Here is a 14,051-nt window from a genome sequence, read left to right as displayed (position 1 = left end):
AGCTTGTGTGAAGAAATTGAACTGAGTGTTGCAATTATTTGCCTAAAACCACAGATGATATTGGTTAAGCCAGTGATTAAATTACTTCTGCCTGTATCTACATTCAGCACCTTTTCTACTAAGCCACTTGGGCTTTCTGGACTCCAGTGGCTTCAATAGGAGTCAAGATGAGGACTGCTTAGAATTCTGACTCTTTTTGCAGGCCTAGAGCCTTTGAGGATGTAATTATTTTAGCTATAGACCTTCTCCTTGGAAAAATACACATTTATCCAGCATGTTATATGATATTTCAAGGGACTAATGGACCACCAAAGCTGTTGTGCAGTCTTCAGGTCAGCTCCTTTTGAGCTTTAAGGGAAGCTGAAACTCAAGAAAACAGAAGCAGAAAAGTTTCAGTAGCTCACACGGCCACCTGGAGCTCCTCATTTTTAAGCTCATCTCTGTTGGGGATTAAAGGGTTTGGGTCTTTGTCTTAATAAAACAGGTTATTACCTAAATAGCTATTAAAGCAGCAGGAGAGAAGGCTGAGCCAGCTGCTGGACAGAGTGGCAATCCACTGTTCTCTCTTGCAAACCTAAACTCTGGAAAAGTCTCAATAAGGGGTACTAAAGTTTTGTTATTTCAGAGTGTAGAGTTTGTGACAGTAATGAGGCTTGGACATTTTCTATGACTCATGCACCCTCCCTCACTCTCCTTCTTTGGATTGACTGAAAGAAGTCAATGTAAAGTCCAGTTTTCCCTGCATGAGGCTTTGTCCCAAGGTTGTGTCAAAATGATGAAATATATCAAATTGAAAAACAGTGGAGTTTTTATTGACTTGGATCGATTTTTAAGATGGCTAGGAAAAAATATATCTATGACATGTCTACTGATGTCCAATCACAATTTCAAGATTAGATTTTTTAATATTTAGATTAACATGTAAATATTTATTTAGATTTAATATCTAAAAATTTAGATATTTCTGTGAGGGCTCGCTATTACCTCTTCCTCTAGTATTATGGCCATATCCAATCTGATCCCAGGCTTTCTACTCCACTGTATCTCCCACTGCTTCTGGACAAGCATCCTTGGTCTTATTCGGGTCTATTTTTCTATTCTACCTCTGCAAATGCCATTCCCCAACCATCTAGAGCTCCCTTGCCCCATCTGTCAATCAAACCCCATCCATCTGGCCTTTTGAGGGGGTCGAAGTCTGGGACAATCTGTAGATCTGGTGTGCCTCCTACTCTTCACCTCTCTGAGCCTCATTTGTAATAGAGAATGATAGTTCCTAAGTTATATTATTAAAATTCAATGAGATAATATACATAAAGCAAATGGCATTTATAGCTATTATCAGCTTCCTTCCTTAAGGCCAGGCAAGTACTGCCTCCTTCAGAAGGTCCTCTTGGAAACTTAACCCAGAGTTATATTTCTTCCTTTCTCTTAGTCTGCTTGAGTTGCCATAACAAAATAACACCAGCTGGCTGGCTTAAACAACAGAGATTTATTTTCTTACAGTTTTGGAGGCTGGAAGATCCAGATTAAGGTCCAATAGGGTCGGTTTTTTGATGAGAGCTAGAGCTCTCTTCCTGGCTTACAGACGGCGCCTTCTCACTGTGTCCTCACATGGCCTTTCCTTAGTGCCTGCACATGGAGAGAGAAAGAGCCAGCTCTCTGGTGTCTGCTTGTAAGGATCATGATCCTATTGCATCAAGGCCCCACCTTTATGAACTCATTTAACCTTAATTACTTCCTTACTTCAAATAGAGCCACACTGGGGGTTAGGACTTTAATGTATGAATTTTAAGGGGGACACATACACTCAGTCCTTAACACTCTCCAATGTGACACTTGCTTGGTACTTACAACGCACACTCTCACATTTTAATATTTAAATATTTCCAATTTCCTCCCTGCATGAAATGTGTATTTCCATCTAAGATAGTAGCATCTTTTGACAGAGATCTCCTTTTTTGTGTATGATTGGCATAAAATAGGGCACTTTTTAGTGTTAATAAATACTAGTTAATGAACTGGATGGTTGCTTTACTGACGTGAAGCCAATCAGTTTGACCTTTGCTTTATGAAATTGTAAGGATGTCATGAGCAGACATATTATTCAGAATGGCTAGATTATTATGCATTAGTAACAAATAATCTCCATTTCTTAGTGACTTTAAAAAAATGTTCTTTCTCCTCATGTTATATATCCATCATGGGACATTAGAGAGTGGAGTACCAACTCAGAGACTGCTGGTTGCTGTACCAGAGAGAAGAAAGAGCATTGTAGGGTCTGGCGTTGGAAATCAAATGCTCACTAGCCACAATTTATTGGTCACAACTAGTTCCACGACCCCATCCAACCACAGGGGTGGGGGCAGGAAGTATAATCTCACCATGTGTCCAGAGGGCAGAAGAGGGCCGGAACTATTTGGTGAATATCATTAGTGACCACCACCATGAAGAAATGGATGTCTGTTTTTCCAGAAGACTGCCTTTAACCTTCTTCTCCTTGCCCATGCAAAATCAGCCAAAAAGTTTCACATCATCCATGAAGCCTGGATTGGTAGTTCAGAGTCACAGCATGTTGCAATTGGAGGAAACCTTATTTTTCATCTAATCTGGGGACTTGCATGGTGACCCTGAGATGATCCTACAGAGATTCCATAGAGATTTACCCAAGGAGGGCTGTAGGAAGGGCTTTCATCAGAGTAGGAGAGACCCTAGATCCTACCTTGGCTTCCTCTCTGTCTGACTTACATGTAGGGCTTTTTTGTAATATATAGGTTTTGAAAACATAAATGGTGCTACAGAAAACAATTGAAAACCATGAATGTAGTCCAGCCACATAGACAAGACATAGATGATTCCTTAATACTGTTTCTGAAACCTGAAGTCAGGTCTAATGGATTCACTTGACACCTGCCTCTGTACCGCCTGGCACAGCCTCTCTCCTTCACTTCAGGACACTCTCTCCTGCTCTTAATCACTGTTGTTGAGCTGGGTTTCAGGGCACTCTCCTTGCCTGGGTAGTTGCTTTCCCTCCTATCAAGCTGTGAAGTGGCCCGTTAACGTTGCAAATAGAGGTGCCTCCTCTCTGCTTGGACTGCAGGCCTTTGCTTGCGTGGACTAATATATCATGCAAAGTAAACTAAAAAGGAATTAGAATATTTTTGTCTGCTGTGTCTCCAAAATCACAGAATCCCAAAATGCCTAGGATCCTTTTAAAGTTGTTTTCCTTTTGTTCCTTTAAAAACTCTCTTTCTGAGCAAACCCAGGGCTGATGAGCTGTCCCCAAACTGCAGCACTTACATGCAAATATGGGAGAGTGACAAAGACCTTGATTACAGCTTCATTTGCTTTATGCAAGACTCCAAAAGCCAGTTAAAGCCACAGAAAACAGAAGGAATGGACTCCAACAAGTGGTGGTAGAGCCAGTGGGGCTGTCTGGCAGGCCCTCTGCGTAGTCACACTCCCTCTTCCCTTGGGCAGCATTGGCTCTAGGATAGTAAAGGAATCCTTGTTGGCTCCATGGATGCTGTCCCCACACAAAACATTATCCCTTCCTGCTGCCTGGGGTTTAAACACTAGAGTTGGTATTTATCCCTTAGGTTTTGCATTCAGTCTTTGTTGAGATGCCTCTTTTACCAGGAACTTCCATGGTCAAGCTGTCATCACGCATGTCCTCCTCGGTGAGAATGAATGTGTGAGAGCAAGTGTCCTGATGCGAGAAGGTGGAAGAGTGAGTGAGTGAGGCTTGGTGACGGGATTTGGGCACTGGGTTGAGAATGGGTGAACTAGGCAAGATTAAGTTCAAAAGTAGAAACTGGTGAAAATCCTCAACTTTGAGGTCACTAGTCCCCAAACAGTGGCCTACTGGGAGAACAGGAAGCAAGTCCCAGCTCCATTCTTGAAATCTATTTGTGGTCAGTTTACCGAGTGAAACCTGAGGGCTAAAGAACAAGGAGGTATATGCCTCTGGGTCCTCAAAACCAAAGACCTTAATTCATATATCTTCCCTAGTTAAAGTCTGCAAAACCCAGGGCAAGTTCTCCTGATTTATTAAATCAATTTATGCAACTTGATCAGTAAAGAGAAAAGTTCCTGAGCTGGGAGCAGGGGTACCTCTGCCTCAAAGCAAGAATAGTCCAGTTAGGTTTGTTAGGCTGAATATAAGGAAAACACCTAGCTAAAGGATGGTGACCAAGGGCCTAGGGTCTAGGGCCAGACCTCTTGCTTGATTCAGCTCTCTCACCCCTTGCCCTCTGTCTGGCACAGAATGGGGACTGCTGATATCTTTTCTAGTTATAAAAGAACATATATTAATAAATGAACGAGTGGTGATAATGGCAGCCCAGTAGCATGGTGTCAAAGGCTGTTGACCCCCAAATACTGCAGATGCTCTTCTTGTTCTTGACCCTTAGAGATTTATCAGTAAGTCTTAAGTTTACCACAAATAGATTTTGAGAAAAGAATTGGGACTTATTTGCTCTTCTGATGCCAAAATAACAGGACCTAGTGACTGCAAAAGCTGTACTGGGTATACAGGAGGGTCTCAATAAATGTTCACCATTAAGACATCATAAGTATTTCTTTCTCCATAGCTTGTCATTAGTGAACATGATCTTGTGGACATAGAGCCCAGGTTGGAGGTACTAATAAAGAGCAGGAGGAGAAGGAGAATTGAGTCACTTCCTAGTAAAGCTTGGGTAAGGGGACAGAAGCCAGGTGGCCTGAGGAGAGAGCTGCAGGACTCAGAGAGGAAGGCAGATCTCACAGCATCCTCCCTTCAGTGCCTCTCATAGCCTCTGTGGCTTTGAATTCAGTGATGGGAAAACAGCCTGCTTCTCCCTGGTCCCCTCTCCCTCTGGGCCATAGGGACATCTGCATTTTTGTATTAAACTGAAGCTGATCTCCTGGTGTAGGCACAACTTGGTGTAAGTGCCTACGATCCTGAGTTTCGTGGATGTTTAAGTAACCTTTTGAAGCATGGCATAACTGGGTGGCTGTGCCACTAAGGTCTGGATTAACAATGCACTTTATAAGCCACTTCCCCACTGGGTTCAGGTCAGATGCATCAATTATAGCTCCAATTTGCAAATATTCAAATTAGCTCAAAATAGTTATAATAATTCTTACACTCATTGTTGCTTTTCTTCTTCCTCTTCCTCTCCTTCTCCTTTTCCTCCTCCTCCCCCTCCTCCTTCTCCTCTTTATTCTTATTCTTATTTTATTGCTGAGGCACTTAGGATTTCGGGAATCTTACTGGGATTCTTTTCTCTGCTCACTTCCTCAAACATACTCCAGCCCTTTACCCCTAAGCTTATATGTTTATTACCCATGAATTTGAAAGAAGAATTTATTGGATGAGGGAAGTTGTTCTGGCAACTATTTCTATTATGCATTTGATTATACTCTTATGTCCACATCTTCCCAGTGACCATGATTAGCCTTTTCTTTCTGACTTACATTTTACTTCAGATACCTCTTATTGTATTTTTAACATGATAAGAATTGAAAGACATCAATTTTCTCCACTCCCAAATCAGTGATATCACCAAAATTGAGCTTGGAGACTGAGAGCCTTTCATTATTTCTACAAGCTATACCTAAAGTTACTGCAAATCAATAGAAATTACAAAGGAATACAGTATTCTTGCAAAGTAATTGGAACTTCAAACAGGATCCCCTAGTACCCCTTTATAATTGGATTGTAACCCCAACACTTACTATAGTTTTTGTTGTCCTTTGTTACGTTTCTTTGTGGGTTTTGGTGATACCTGAGATTCTTCAGGATTTACTTTGTAATAAACAACCTTCGAGAGACATGTGCACTTTTAGTAGGTAAAATTCTGTCTCATATTCACTGACATTGATTGATTTCCCCTATGTATAATTAGTGGGCATGCAGCATAGAGCAGGATTTTGGGGGACTAGACTCAGGACATACATAGATGATAGGTATGGGAAAGGGGGAGGCAAAGAGGATGGAGGAGGAAAAGAAGGCTATCTATAGCAGAAGTCTGCAGGAGGGTTCATGGAATGTTTAATAAGGGATTACGACTATCCATAGCATGGGAGATTCAGGATGTTCTAAGGAGATGGCCAAGGTCAGGAGGCTTTGATGGCAGGGACTAGGGTTTATTAGGCCATCCTGCTAGATGCTTCTGGAGATGCCCCAATGAGCAAGACCAGGAGAAGCATAGAAACATCAAGTTTCAGTTTTGATAGAATCTTAGAGTTCATTTGGATCAGTCTCCGTCTAAAGCCTGAATTGTGACGAGGACAACCAAGGTCTAGCCTCTGCTTTAGCACTTCTCAGCATGAAAAAGCGTTGCTAGGGAGAATTAACTAATTCCATTTTTGAACAATTCAGAATGTTGGAATTATCATCCCTGTATTGAAACATAATATGACTCCAATAATTTCCATCCAGAGGCCCTTGCTCTGCCTTTGGAATTGTACCCAATATGCATATGACCCTTTCCACATGGCAGGCCTTAAGTATTTTGGTAAAATCTCTGATGCCCCGAGGATCTTTTTGCCAGCCTGAGCACTCTCCACGAATGCCTTCCAGTCTTCCCCTGTCCCACAGAATGCTAGTGAATTCTGACCAACAGTTTAGTGGGGACAGTGGTGTCTCTTCTTTTAGCAAATTTATGCTTTAGCAGTTTAAACTGAAGTCATATATTTCACATCTTATATTTGCTTAGAACAATTTATCTGTTAGATATCACTTACTGCTTATTGTTCAAATATCAAGAACTTCCTTTAGAAATGTGTTATATCATTCATTCATTCTTTTATTTAGTAAATAATAATATTTAAGCAACAACTATCTGCCAGGCACTCTTTTAGGGGCTGTTTATGTAGCAGTGAACAGAACAAAGTGCTTTCCTTCTTGAAACTTTCATTCAAGTTAAAAGAGAGAGATAATTGACAAACAAGTAATACATGAAATAAAACAGGCTAGGGTGATAGGCAGAGCTGGACTAGGTTGCTTTTCACATATGTGCATGTGTGTGTTGCTATTTCATAAATTGTATCTCAGCCTCCATATGCTTTATGTCATTCACAACTAAGGGGAGACAGTTTTTCATGACAATGATAACAACTGTCACCACTGCTAATGCTGCCACTGCTCATACCATCGACCTCATGTAGTCATGCCATCAACCACACAGGGCAGAGCTCTAGAAAGATCATGGACTCCATGTGGCCACTACTATCGGGTCTAAAAGCACTTCATAGCTTTGTAATTTGGCCGAGTTTTTTTTAATTTTGTGCCTTAGTCATTTGTACAATGAAGACAAAAATAATACCTCTTAAAGTGGTAGTGAAATACTACATGTGAAGAAAGTTCTGGGTTATAGCAGACAGAAGTTATTCAACAAACATCTTCTCCTATCTCTTTCCCCTTTCTATGTCGCCAGCCCATATGCTGACAAAAATATCTAATTGAGAAAGGCTGGAACTCAAACCACTAGAAATCTCACATATTGACCTTATTCAATAATTTAGGGTCTTTGAGCATGGTAGCAGCTTTGGAGTCCATCTAAGTATAGTACCAATTTCTCCACGTTTATGTGTCTTTTTCCATAAATACACCAGCTCAGGAAAGTTACAAAATTATTGTTATATATGTAATGGGCTAGCTTGCGAAGGATGTATATAGGTTTCAGGCTGAATTGAATTGTAAACATATAAGATTGAACAAAATAGTTGTAATCAGAACAGGATATAGGAATAGATTGAAGTGAGATGGATTGGAGTGGAATAGAATGGGAGAGAGTGAGATGAGATGGGATGACTTGGAATGAAACAGGATCTGGGGGCAGAGTAGTATGGAAGGGAAATGGGTTAAAACCAGGCGGACATGTATAGTAATCAAAGAACAGAGGCGTTTCTTAGTTTCTTTACTCTTCTACATCCTTCTTCTGCAGTCTCTGTGCATAACCATAGTGAGCATCTTGGATCTTCGCGTGTTTTGTACAACCTGATGCCAGTGTTGACAGAGACTTAATGCTGCCATCAAGGGATTTACACTGCCTCTTTAATGTCCCCCTTCTGTGGTGGCTTTATAGCCCTGCTGTCCAACTTAATATCTGCAGCTTGTTATTTGGCACATGAGTCTCTTTGTCTCAAATGCACCAGAAGTGGGAAGGGGAGTGAGCTCTCTGTGTGCAACAGCTGTGTCTGTTTCTGGGCTGGCTCTGGTCTTGGGCCCTGCGATCATTCTGCCCTTAGATCTTTAACATTTCTTGCCCCAATAGGGTAGTTTTTTTTCCCAAGGGAATGCTGTGTGCAGCATCTAGACAAGCTAAAGGATACGTCTGTGGGTCACTGGAGAGCACAGCTTCTCTTACAGATGTTCTGACTCTAAAAGCTGATATATTGAGAGCTAGTGCTGTTCTACCCCCTCTAGTTTTAGCAAGGACTACATCATACCCAAGTGTCTCTCGATGTGTGAGTGTTACATGGCACCTCTAGGAGTATTTCTGGCTGACAATGATTTATCCATTTTTATTTTCCTGCTCTGCCTTGTCTGAGCATCATCTGGGATTACGGTTAGTATGCAGTTGGAAGCTAAGATTCCCAGGCCAGTGTTTCCCTGGGAATCATTTCTCTCTATGGGCTCCTAAGGGGCTGATGTGACTGTTGAAAAGTTGACCGTAGAGAATAAGTGTGTGGTGTAAGAGATGTATGGGTTTCGGAGTCAGACAGCTTTATGGGCACTGCCAAAATAGGGTGAAGCAAGGCACTCACTCTTAGACTCATACAGGTGCAGTATCAGCACCTGAGAGTGAGGACCTCCTGAAATTTTGCACCTTGGGTGCTTCACTTGCCTTATCCTGCTCCCAGCTCTTCTTGCAGAGTTCAAATTCTGGTTCAGCCACTTCCTTCCTGGGACCTTAGGAGAGTTATTTAACCTCACTGACCCTCATTTTTCTGACCTATAAAAGAGACATCCTGATGCTTACCCCTCGGAATTTTAGTGAGGATGAGATACCTCAAGTTAGACATCAAGTAGAGGAGATGTCCAGCATACACCCCTCCCTGAAAGATGATGACAACAACAACAACAACAACAACAACAACAACAACAACAACAACAAAACAGACAATTAGATAACAGCAAAGACCCAAGCGCAGTAGTGAAGGGCTATGGTTGATTTTCTCATGAAGACTGTTTTTGATCTGAGACCCAAGAGATCCCTCTGACTTGAGCAGAACTGTCACACATAGTAGGAACCAATGGGCTACAAAAGCTGAACTGGGACATGGGACAGAGAATTCCAGTGCTTTGCTGTACTTCCAGAGTAAACTCTCCACTCTTCCTAGAGTTTTATCATGGAAACAAGGTATTATCATGGAAAGGAGAATGTTTCTGTCTGTGATGCAGGCAGCTTCACCTCTAAGTCTTTATTTTCAAAAACAAATGGTGTTAGCCATCACATACAAATCTTTTTGTCTGATAAAGGTCATTCACAGTGAGGTTAATATGCTGGTCTTTCCTCAGGACTCTTACCCCATCTGCCATGCCCTCTCCATCTACTGCTTCCAAATCCTAACTTTTCTTTGACGTCTATCTTAGCTTCTCCTTCTCTTTGAAGTTCTCCTAGGCACTCTGGTTCACTTTTGTTCCTTTGCCCACTCTGGTCTGGGAGATAGTCAGTTAAAGACCTTTTAGGGGTGGGATTAGTATAGATCTGAGAACTAAAATATTGGTGCTGGCTTGGGTCAGGCACTGTGCTAGGCTCTGATCTCTGTCTTTTCTGATGTCATTGAGGGCATTCTGAACTTCTCTTCCATCTAGAGATCACCCAATGGTAATAGAGGGTATCATACCCAGAGCAAATTTTTGGGACCAGTGATATAAAAGGTCAAACAATGCCTTAATGACAAAATCCAAGCCAGATCCCAGCTCTTCCTAACCAAGTCCTCTTTCTACAATTACTCTATAATTGTAACTTACTTGTGTGCTACTGCCTTGTAAATATTTGCTTCAGGGCTGAGTAACTGGAAGCCTCCTACAACTTACCAGATAGTGATGTTTTTAAAAGATAGGATTTGTTTGAGCAATGCACCTCCATGTTGCCCAGCACAACATCTGGTACACAGGAGAAGTTCTCTAAAGGATTCCAAAAACCCCAAGTCCCCAAACACTTATTGACTTGGATTCACCTGTACCAGAGACATTTACATTCCAAAAACAATTTCTGCATGGGCAAGAGTTGTGTTATCTACTGGAATTGATGTCCAATGTTAGCCACTTTAGGAGTCCAGCTGGGTGCAATATTCTGGGGTCAGAGAGGCCTTTCTCATGTCTTTCACATCTCATAACATAGACTGCTACCCAATCCCCAGTGTTAGAGTCTGATGAAATCCAGGTGACTGAAAAAATCTAATTAATATGGTTTTAATTATGCAGTAATAATACCTACCTCCCAGCATGAGAAGGTAGGATATTAAATTAGTAATACTAAATTTCCCAAGGGTGCTAAGACCCTTTAAGATGAGTTAATTTGAAAGTTACTGATATGATTAGAGAACAGAAATAGGCATATTTGAAAGATTTCAAAAGGGTAAGCAAACATCAATATATCAGTCAATTGTGCTGTCAGTCAGTCAGCAATCTAAGACAAAATGTTAGGCTCTGGCTGTAAAAAATAGGTGATACTCCTGTTTTTATACTGTGTATAATGGAGTAGAGTAGGCAAAACATGGACCCCTGCCCCTCCCTTAGTTCAGTGATCTCTCCTTCTTTCCACTTAGTGGAAAATGGGCTTGGAGTCTGGCAGACCTGCTGGAACCCTGGCTCTGGACTGCTCAGCAGGATGACTGTGGGGAGGGCACACAGAGATCATGAACTTCAGATTTCTCATTACTTTGAAGAGCTGGTAAGGATTCAAGGAGATAACTGTAAATTGTTTGACTTATATCTTATTTAGAGTAGACAATGATTATGCTTGCTTTCTCACTAGTGTGGGATCATGGATGTGTGTGACATCTAGGAGATGCCTATACACAGTTGGGAGTCACCTAAGAAGACGACAGAGCAAGAGAGGACAAAGGTGTGTCTTGGGGACACCACCATTCTGGATGTGGCCTGAGTGACAGAGGCAGAATGAGACTGAGGCAAGACAAGGATGTGTGAATGCTGAGAAACAGGTAGACACCAGTGTTTTAGGCTGGAGGGGACTCAAAGAGGAAAAGCAGGATCTGTCAGAAAATCCCTAAGTGTCCGATCCAGGGGCAGACATCTTCATGAGAAGGATGTGTGGAGGGAGAAAACAGTGACAGGGGGTATGCATGGTGATATCCAGAAATATGTTCGTAAAGGAAAGTAGAGTGAATGTTTGAACCAAGCTGGATCACGAAACGGTGTCTTTGTTTTTTTCATTTGTTATTTTCTTTGTGTGACCCTCTGTTGTTGTTGTTGGATGTGGACTACCAGAGTAAATTTCCATTTGGGAGAAAGAAGCCAGCAGAGAAAGATGATTTGAAAATGCTAGAAGTAAGGCATAGCGGCTAAGTGCTATTAGGTTCTGGAGTCTGAGCTCCAATTGTGGTTTTGCTGCTTAGTAGCTGTGTAATTTTGAGCAAGTTACGCTAAACTCCCAAGCCTCAAATGAAAAATGAGGCTAAAAAGGGCACACCCTGCACTGGTTTGTTGGGAGGCACGAATGAAAGAGTTGGTGAAGCCCAGCATGTTGGGTGATGAGCAGAACTTTGAGGAAGGAAATGTTTGGAGATGGCAGGGAGAGACTTGGCCTGGTTTCCTGTGTGAGAAGAGACAGCCTATTTTGGAATCATGCATGAATTTTTTCTTCTGCAAGAGAGAGGGATGAAGTGTGTGGCTTGATGTGAGCATAGAGGCAACTTGGAAAGCAGCTGAAGGAGTTAGGATGGCTGTTGACTTACCTGTAAAGTGTGAGACAGCTCATCTGCAGCCAGGATGGTTGGTAAGGGCAGACGTACCTGGAAATGGAGACACGTGGAAAGAATCCAGAGATGTAAGGAAAATGGGAGGCACTGGGAAGGGTCGGCATCATGGCAGTCACCCAGGGCCCCACAGTTGGGGTTTAATGTTCTGCCACCTCCATCTTGAAATTTTAATAATTTTATCTTTGAACTGCATCTTGTAAGTGAGTCCAGTGGAAAAATAGGGCATGTGCTGGGGACTAGGAGCCTGGCTCATGTGGCAGTTCCAGCTCCCCTGGATGGCTTCTCTGTCTCCCGCTCCCTGGCTCCCACCCATCTAAGCCTGGGCACACAGGAGTGGAAGGCTGCAGTCAGGCACACACTCATGCACTGAGATGTGAGGTAAAGCGAGTATCTGTGAGGTTCTGCACTTGCCTAGCAAGTACCCTTGCACTGGACAGAGCATGACATCGGATGGCAGATAAAAAGACAGAAGAAAGAAAAAGAGTTTTCCTTGCTCTTTTGAATAAGAAGACTTGCATTTTCACTTTACATTGGATCCCACAAATTATGTAGCTAGTCCTGGGGAGGGGAGTCACCTGGAGAAGTAAGAGAGCAGCAGAACAGTCTGCAAGGAACAGCAGGACTTGGTGCTTACCAGTTTCCGGTGGGCACAGCTGGACAGGATTCTCTGAAGGGTCCATCGGCGCAGATATAAGAGTGTAAGAAGTAGAGGGCAAGAATTAGTGAAGGATGAGTGTGACAAGGGGAGAATGGTGGAACTTTAATGGGGCAAAGGCACTATTGGTGCTAATGAAAGAAAAATTCAAAGGATTGTGGTGTGGGTTAGACTGGGTAGAGAAAGAACTCAAACTAGACTAAGGAAAAATGTGAAGATGTATGATGAGAAAAAGATTTAGGAGCCAGGCATGGAAGAAAGAAGGCTCGTGATGATTTGGCCAAGAAAGGGCATTTGAGAATTCCAAATTTCCAAAGTAGAGTATTTCCGGAACAAGTTTCCTTACATCTCATTAGTAAAGTTTGTAATTTGCCTTTTTTTTTTTTTTGCCTTGCATTTGCAAACAAAACATTGCTCTCAGATTCAAGATTTAGACTTCTGAATCATAGTACAACTCATTTTTTTGTATAAGTAACATATGTTTGGCGTCTTTAAACACAATTACTTTTGTATAATAAAAGTGTTGATTTGATGATGCGACATTTTCTGCAAGTGTGTTTAAGAGAGTTTATGTTTTCATAAGTTGCAATGAAACTCAATTATGTATGTGTAATAAGGCTTCTGATTGTTACACTTAGACTTTTCTGTATAATGAAGCCAGCAATTAGAATTTGCTTGCTCTATGGCTTAGAAAACACACTTGTTTTGGAGACAAAAGACTCTTAATGAGCCCCCTTTTTTGTTAATTTTTTTGTTGTTGTTAAAAACCAGTCTATAACTCAAACATATAATTAGATTCATTAAAGGTTTGGATTTTTTTGTTGTTGTTATTTTTTTCCTCTAAACACAAAACAAAGCAAAAAGCAGTAACTTTAAGGAACACGTGCTTTTAAAACAGTGAATCTTGCCACTATCTGAAGTTTTACCTTTGAAGCACCTACTTCCCGTGCAGGGTCGCGTCTAGCTTTGCTCAGGAGGCAGAGGCCTGAGCATAGCAGCTATCTGATTGAGTAGAGACAGGTTCTTTCTAAGCGTTGCATAGGAGCTAGTCTGGACATGACACCTGGAGTTGGGCACTGGGGTTCTGCTTGCATCTCAGCCTCAGGGTTAGCCTGAAGCCTGGCTCAGGAACAGAGTCCCACCTCCCCTCCCCAAGGCTACTTCTTGCTTCAGAGGCCTACTAGTGCTAAGATGGATGAGCCATTCCCTGGGCTGACCTTCAGTGCTGGCAGAGTTTTCTCCGTGGACTAAAGAACTTTGCCATCTCTTTTCCATCTCATAATCTGTACCCAATGTAGCAGCTGCACATGGTCCTCTCTCCTCTTGGTCATTTACTTCACTGCTGGCCATTCATGTCATTTTCACAGAAGGCCGTTTCTCCCCTGGTTGTTCAGACATGTGGGGAAGGGCCCATGGGTCAAAACTTCCCGCATCATGTGTCAGTTTAAAAGGAAGCCCTTCT

The sequence above is a fragment of the Pteropus medius genome, unplaced genomic scaffold, assembly GCF_902729225.1.
Source record: "Pteropus medius unplaced genomic scaffold, Ma_sr-lr_union100, whole genome shotgun sequence".
NCBI classification, from domain to species: domain Eukaryota; kingdom Metazoa; phylum Chordata; class Mammalia; order Chiroptera; family Pteropodidae; genus Pteropus; species Pteropus medius.
This window is presented reverse-complemented; position numbering follows the sequence as displayed.